Below are 8,237 nucleotides of genomic sequence, written 5' to 3'. Positions count from 1 at the left end.
TTAAATTTGATTGATTAAAAGAAAAAAAATCTACCATTTGCAACTACGTGGATGGAACTGGAGGGTATTATGCTAAGCGAAATTAGAGAAAGACAAATATATGACTTCACTCATATGAGGACTTTAAGATACAAAACACGAACATAAGGGAAGGGAAGCAAAAATAATATAAAAACAGGGAGGGGGACAAAACATTAAAGACTCTTAAATATGGAGGACAAACAGAGGGTTACTGGAGGGGTTGTGGGAGGGGGGACGGGCTAAATGGGCAAGGGGCATTAAGGAATCTACTCCTGAAATCATTGTTGCACTATGTGCTAACTAACTTGGATGTAAATTAAAAAAATAAATTAAATTTAAAAAAATCTAGGAGTATCTGTTATAAAAATAATGGTATGTATATTTGGATTTGGAGTCAATGAACAAAAGCGTGGTGACTACTAGGAGATTTTTGGCATGAAAAAAAAAAACTGATCCTGAAATACAGTTGAAGATTTGGCTGTATTTTTTATTTGCAATTACATACCTGAATAACAACTCACTGAAATGTTCCTATACTATCTTCTTTCTCATTTTCTGGCAGTAAATTATACTTACCAACTTGGTTAGCTTACCTATGCAAATGCATTCTTCACAATTTTGCAAACAAATGAAAATCACCCCAAAAGGCCTACTGTGGGTAATGCAGAGGGAAGCAAGTCTATCTTCAAAAAATCCTGTGCGGAGTCATTTCCCTGAGGTTCCATGAACTAGATGCAGAGAGAAATCAAGATATGGAATCTAATAGATTAGTACAGCCATATCCTTGTGGAAGGTACTTTGAATGCTTTGAAGAAAGTCTAAATGAATTTTGGTTTCTAACAGCTCTTCATATATAAGCTGCTTCTTAGGAAAAGCAGGCCCAGTATTTTATATTTTGGTCTGAAACAGGATTGGGTTATATTCCATACCCCTGTATGAAGATTTCTTTTGAAGAAGTTGGGCACTGCTCTTTTTCATTAATTTTTATGAACATCTTATGAATGAATAAATATATAAAATGAGGACTTTTAAGCTAACTAATCTATATGTGGGTGAATGAAGTTTTGGCAGCCCTTAGGAGTGAACATGATTTTGGAATCCAAGTCCACTTACTCCTAAATACATATACCAGGTTAGGAATTAATTCACAAATTCATATTTTATAGCCCTAACTGCGAGATCATGAGATGAAAGAGAGTTAACATGTGCAAAGGACTGACAAGATTCCACAGAGCACATCCATGTAATGCTTTCATTTAAAAGTAAAGGATGTGACTCACCAAGAGAAAGAAAGGGTAGGTAAGCAATTAGGGAGTCTGAAAATTATCCAGGTGCAAGCTCCTCAGTGTCCTTATTCACACACAGACTGCACTCTATCTCCAGGTTGAACCACTAAGATTTGTGTGACTCTCTACTTCAGGAGAACTCAAGGCAGAATTTCTTTGCATGGGCTTCTATGCCCGTCTGTTCACTGGTTATGTAATCAAGCTAGTCTGTGTAGTCACTTAGAATTATTAAACAAGTTGGTTTTGTGGCCTACAGGGGAACTTTAGACTTTAAATAGCATCTCACCTGTCTCTGCCCTTATCTCAATCCTGGTCAATGCCAGACATCCAAACATCATGAAGATAATGTTAGAGCTTTTCCAACTGTAAATGAACTCCATCTTACAAACATGGTTCCTTCATTTCCTGTGTATTTTCTGGTAATGTGTGTATGTAAATAAACTTGTTACCTTCATTCCTGTCCCCTAGTATCAGAGTATGCACAGTGCATCTCAACTTTGAGTCTTTCTTGCCAGTTAAGGCTTGAATCCCTCCACTCAACTTGTGGTCCAGCAATAGAAACAGGCTTGCCATGCCCTGCCTCAAAAGTAACATGCAATAGCTAAAAACACAGGCGTCAACACTTCTCTAAACATTCACCTAGGATGTTCTACCATCTGAGATATTCATCAGTTTATACTCTGGGACTTTTCAAAACCCTAAATGTGTGACAATACCAAGTACTGAGAGGATCTGGAACAACTGGAACTCTCATACATTGCTAAGGGGAATGAAAAATGATGAAGTCATTCTAGAAAACAATTTGGCAGTTTCTTAAAAAGTTAAACATATACTTCCCATATGACCCAGCAATCCCACTTCTAGATATTTATACCAGAGAAATGAAAATTTATGTTCACACAAAAACCTACACAAGTATCTACAGTATCATTTTAATCACTAAAAACAGTAAATAACCTAAATGTTTTTCAGTGGATAAATAGATATACTTAGAACACCTACATAATGGAACAGTAAACAATAAAAATGAATTTACCCATATTATATGCTAAATTATGCTATATAAATTATGCTATAAATATAAATTATGTATGCTAAAGGAAAGAAACCAGTTTTAAAAAGTCAAAAATTACATACTGTATGATTTCATTTATATGACATTCTGGAAAAGGCAAAAATATAAGGAGAACATATCAGTGGTTGCCAGGGGTTAAGGGTGGGGGGGAAGGTCTGAATAGAAAGGGGGTGCATGAGAGAATTCTCTGAGGTGTTGGAATTGTTTTATAAACTGTTTTTGGGAAACAAATACAAATACAGTAAATATTTACAAATCTATGCACGTGTAAAAAGATCATAGAACTGTGCACGTGCGTGCGCGCACACACACACACACACACACACACACACACACGTGAACTGGAGCAGTGATAACCAGATTGTGGAATAGGAGTTTTTAACACTTGCTCTCAAATAAAAACATTAATATGGGGAACAACCATCCACACTTGAAGTTTTTCATCTTCACAAGAAATAAGAAATCCAAATGACCAATTATAGCATTTGGGAGGAGCACAGAAATAAAAGATGCATTAAAGAGGGTAAAAAGGACAATTTCATACCACCTTCCCCTTCCCCATGCCCTCAATAAACTGTGGAGAACTATGCCCTCCACATAGTGGAAGGAGAGTGAAGAGAGCACCCAACTTTGCCATTGACCCCAGCACCACGCTTCCCAGTGAACCCAGGCTCTAGGCAAGCCCCTGCAGGCCTAAGCTCCAGGCCTGCACCAGTGCCAGGCTAGCCTCTAGGACCCAGACTCCAGGTCCACCACTATGGCTCAGGATCCAGGCCTGCCCCTGTGGACCCAGACACAAGGCTCCAGTCCAGCCAATACAGACAATATCCCAGCCCACTCCAGCACAATACTGGCTCCCACAGATCGAGACATCAGGCTGTACCCATGGTCCCAGGCTCTAGGCCTGTCCCAGTATCAGGCCAGCACCCACAGTCCCAGCCACCAGGCCCACCTCCATTTACCCAAGTACCAGTCCTGCCCCAATGGACCCCATAACCAGGCTGGCCCCCAAGAACTCATGACTAGGCCCATCCCCATGGACTCAGACACCAGGCTAACTCAAGCACCAAAGCTGGCTCCTGCATACTAGGTTCAAAGCCTGCTACAGCAACAGTCGACTCTGTCTGACAGACCCAGATCCCAGACCAAGACCAGTGAACCCTAGCATCAGTCCAACCCCTGCAATCCTAGGCTCCAGGCAAGCTGCACAAACCCAATCAACAGGCTCAGCCCAGTAGACTCCAGTGCTAGCTCCAAGCTCCAGGCCTGCCCCCTGCAGTCCCAGGTAGGCACCAGGCCCATCCCATGCACCCAGGTGTCAAACCCACCAATTTTCTGACCCAGACACTAAGAACAAGCCTACCCATGAACCCCACTAGCTGACACACCCAGAATCTCTGGATAGGCCAACTTGTGAGGGGATTTCACTACTGAAGCCATTCTGTAAAGACTGGAAGGCGTGCCTCTTCAAATGTGCAGATACCAAACACAAAGCCATGGACAATAAATGTAATAAGTACCCTTATAATAAGGAGGTAGTCAGAGATTCTACTCTAGAAGAAAGAAGGTGATATAACCACCTCAAGCAGAGAGAGAGAGATTTGAAGATGCTATGCTGTCAGCTTTTAAGATGAAGGAAGGGTCTATGTGTCAAGACATGCAAATAAGGCAGTTCTCAAAAGCTGGAAAAGGCAAGAAAACAGGTCCTCCCCTCAAACTTCTGGTGGGAGCAAGGCCCTACTGACAGTTTCATCTCAGTGAAACTGATTTTGGACTTCTGGTATCCAGAAATATAAGAGAACAAATCTGTGTTATTTTAAGCCACCAAATTTGTGGTAATTTGTTAGAGTAGCCATAGGAAACTAATATGGCTGGTGGCTTATAACTGTTGGAGAATGTGGAGAAAGAAAAAGATGAGCTCAAGACTTAAAACTCCCAGTTCAAGCTCTGCATAAATGACCTAAAAGCTTCTTTATCTTCCCTGGAAGAAAAACCTTATCTCGTGTACCCTCAAGGCCAAGATTTCTGAAAAAGAAGCCCAGAGCCTCATCCAGCCAGTGATGTATTACTCTGCAAATTAAATTCCTAAACTTCTAGGGTATCTTCTCTTAAAGTGAGAGCACTGATTGGAAAAAAAAAAAAAATGGGATGCTGAAAATAGGAGTTGGAATACATGGACAGGTTACAGCAAAGCTAGGGACATTGAACCTGTAAATTCTTTTGAGTCTTCTTTGCCATTAGAAGCAGCCCTACTACCCCTGCCTGAGGTTACTTCTCCTTTGCCTGAAGAACTTATCATGGCCCCCCCAGAGGTAGTTGCCTGGAAAGGCACTGCTGATTCTCCCCAAGACTAATCCTTCCATACCTCTTTGCTTCTAAACCAATGAAGAGATTCAAGTCCCAGGATACTGTACCCAAAAAGTTAGGTACAAAGTGTGACCCAAAGGAGTTGTGCTATACACCAAAAGAACTGCATGATTTTTCTAATTTATGCAAATATAAATCTGTGGGTTATGTTTGTAAATAGATTTTAAGGTGTGTGATTATGGTGGAAAGAATATAAAGTTGTATCAGGCGGATTCTGGAGTCATTGTTTTGGTTTGAGGAGTTAAGAAAGGCTCTAATTGGCTGGCTAGCTAAAACATGGACTAACAATGGACTACCCTAAATGAAGTTGATATGCTAGAACCTCCTTGGTATACTGCAGAGTAAGGTATCCAAAGGCTTAGGGAGATTGGAATGCTAGACTATATTTATCACCTAAGACCTGCTAACCTACTCCAGAGATTCTAGAAGACAAACTTTTCACTATAACTGTGAGGAGGAGGCTCAGCATACCAAAGAACTCTGTTTTCTCTGTACATTGAAAATTATGGTGGAAACTGTTACCAATGACTGGAATCTCAAAATACAATAAGGAGGGGCACCTGGGTGGTTCAGTCTGTTAAGCATCTGACTTCGGTTCAAGTCGTGATCTCATGGTTTGTGAGTTTGGGCCCCACATTGGGCTCTCTGCTGTCAGCACAGAGCCCACTTCAGATCCTCTGTCTCCCTCTCTCTCTGCGTCTCCTCTGCTCTCTCTCTCTCTCAAAAATAAATAAACATTTAACAAATACAATGAGGACAATGGGATCCTGGAGTAGCAGGGGCCGGATTCCTGGCCAGTGTGGTTATGTAAAGAGCAGCAAAGCCAAAGCAGTAAACAATGTAGTCTGACTCACAGAGACCTATGGTGTTTGCTAATTGATCACAGTATACCTGGAAAAGACATGTATGGTTAGATTACTAAATTCTTTTAATTTTTTTAATGTTTATTTATTATTGAGAGATAGAGTGAGACAGAGCATGAGCATGGGAGGAGCAGAGAGAGGAGGAGACACAGAATCTGAAGCAGGCTCCAGGCTCTGAGCTGTCAGCACAGAGCCCGACACGGGGCTCAAACCCACCCACTGGGAGATCATGACCTGAGCTGAAGTCTGACACCCAACTGACTGAGCCACCCAGGCACCCCTAGATTACTAAATTCTTATTTGATCTATATAAGCAAAAGACTTCTAGGCTGAGTGAACAGAAGTCTAACTAGAATTACTACAGTGATTCATAACCCCTCAACCAATTCCCAAACCTGAGCCACTTTACAGACCCAGAGCCCCTTCAATAAAAGGGAAGGCCCAGGTCCCTCTGAAAAAGAACACTGCTACAGTGTCAAAAATTTATATTGTTAATCTTTCACCTACCCTTCTCCAGAGGAAACTATGGCCATTTACCAAAGTAAATGCCAAAGCAGCTGCAATGGGTAAAAAATAATTATACTTTTCAGGAATTAATGAACATTTGGTTGAACTAACTCTAATTCCTGGAAACCCAGAATGTCACTGTGGTCCACCAGTTAGAGTAGGGACTTATGGAGGTCAGGTGATCAATGGAATTTTAGAGTCCATTAGTTTCCCAACCCATCTTGTGGTTATTTCCCCAGTTCCAAATGTATAATTGGAATAGACCTACTTGGCAACAGAACCCCCATATTAGTTCTCTGACCTGTAGCATGAGAGTTATTATGTTAAGGAAGGCCAACCAGAAGCCTTTGTAGGTATAACTGCCTCTACCCACAAAAATAGTAATTAAAAAAGAAAAGTAATACCATAATCCTGCAGGGATTGCAGAGATTTGTGCCATTGGACTTGAAAGATGAGAGGGGTGGTGATATCCAACATATTTCATTCAAGTCATTTATTTGGCTTATGTGGGAAACAGATGGATCTTAAGTGACAATAGAAGATCATAAATTTAATCAGGTGGTAATCCTAATTGCACTCCAGATATGGTTTTGTTGCTTGAGCAAATTAACATATCCTTTGGTATGTGGTATAGAGCTATTGACCTAGAAAAATTTTTTTTTCTAAACACCTGTTAGTAAAGACCACCACTGTGTTTTCAGGCTAGCAATACACCTTTACTGTTCTACCTCAGGAGCTGTGCTAGTCTGGGTTCTCCAGAGAAACAGGACCACTTAGAGGTTTATACACAAATACACACATATACACATAGATATATATGTGTACATACACATACACACATGTATATATTTCCCATGTATATATTTACTAACATGTATGTATACAAACATATATACACACGTATATAAACAAACAGAAGGTAGACACAGTGAAAGAGATTGACTTATTTTAAAGAATTGGATCATGCAACTGTGGAAGCTGGCAAGTCAAAAATCTGCCGGGCAGTCATGCAGGCTGGAAAACCCGGGAAGAGCTGATGCTGCAGTTCAAGCCTAAAGGCAGTCTGCTCACAGAATTTCCTCTTCAAGAGAGGCCAATTTTTTTCTATTAAAGCCTCCAACTGACTGAATGGGGCCCACACATATTATGAAGGGCAATCTGCTTTACTCAGTCTGCTGATTGAAATGTTAATCTCATCTAATAAATACCTTCAAAGAACATCTAGAATAATATGTGAGCAAATACGTACTGTGGCCTACCCAAGATGACACATAAAATTAACCATCACAAGGGTATATCAACTCTCCAGCTCTATATCATAATTTAGTCCACCTACACCTTGATCACACTTCCCTTCCCCAAGTCATCATGTTAGTCCATTACATTAATAAGGTATAAGGATGGGAGATGTATTGTTAAGATATTTGTAGGTCAGTGAGTGGGAAATACTTTAGCAAAAATTCAAAGGCCTTCCACCATAGTGGAATTTCTATGGAGTCAAAGTGGTGGTATATATCTATAGATCTATATAGTTTATTTACTTTTGAGAGAGAGAGAGAGTGCACAGGTGAGGGAGGGGCAGAGAGAGGGAGACACAGAACACAGAATCTGAAGCAGACTCCAGGCTCTGGGCTGTCAGTGCAGAGCCCAATGTGGGGCTCAAACCCACTAACTGCGAGATCACGACCTGAGCCAAATTCAGACGCTTCACAGGCACCTTGAGATATCCTTCTTAAAGTGAAACTTTAAGTGAAACTGGCCCCTCCTAGAACCAAAATAGAGCCATGACATGTAGTGTGCTCTTTGGATTTTAGACAAAACATAGTCCTCATGTGGATATGCCATTATGGCCCATTTACTTAATGAACTGAAAAGCTGCTAGTTTTGAGTGGGACCCAGAATGACAGAAAGCTCTTCAACAGGTCCAGGCTTCTAGGCAGCTGCTTTCGTACTGATCCATATGTTCCATAATATCTGATGGTGCTTGAAGTATCAGTGGCAGATAGAGATGCTATTGGGAGCCTTTGGCAGGCCCCTATTGGTGAATCACAGTGCAGAGCCTTTAGATTTTGAAGTCCTGCCATCCTTTGCTGTTACTCTCTTTTTCAGAAATAGCAT

At 40.9% G+C, this 8,237-nt stretch overlaps 1 pseudogene; it reads left to right on the top strand.

The window, feature by feature from the left end:
• The first annotated feature begins 4,012 nt into the window (after positions 1-4,012).
• LOC147573560 (uncharacterized) lies at positions 4,013-6,864 on the top strand (annotated as a pseudogene).
• Positions 6,865-8,237: the final 1,373 nt, after the last annotated feature.

This window comes from Puma concolor, chromosome E2 (assembly GCF_028749965.1).
Source record: "Puma concolor isolate L17-30 chromosome E2, mPumCon1.1.hap2, whole genome shotgun sequence".
Classification (NCBI taxonomy): Eukaryota; Metazoa; Chordata; class Mammalia; order Carnivora; family Felidae; genus Puma; species Puma concolor.
Note: the sequence above shows the minus strand (reverse complement) of the source record. Positions and strands in the feature narration are given on the sequence as shown.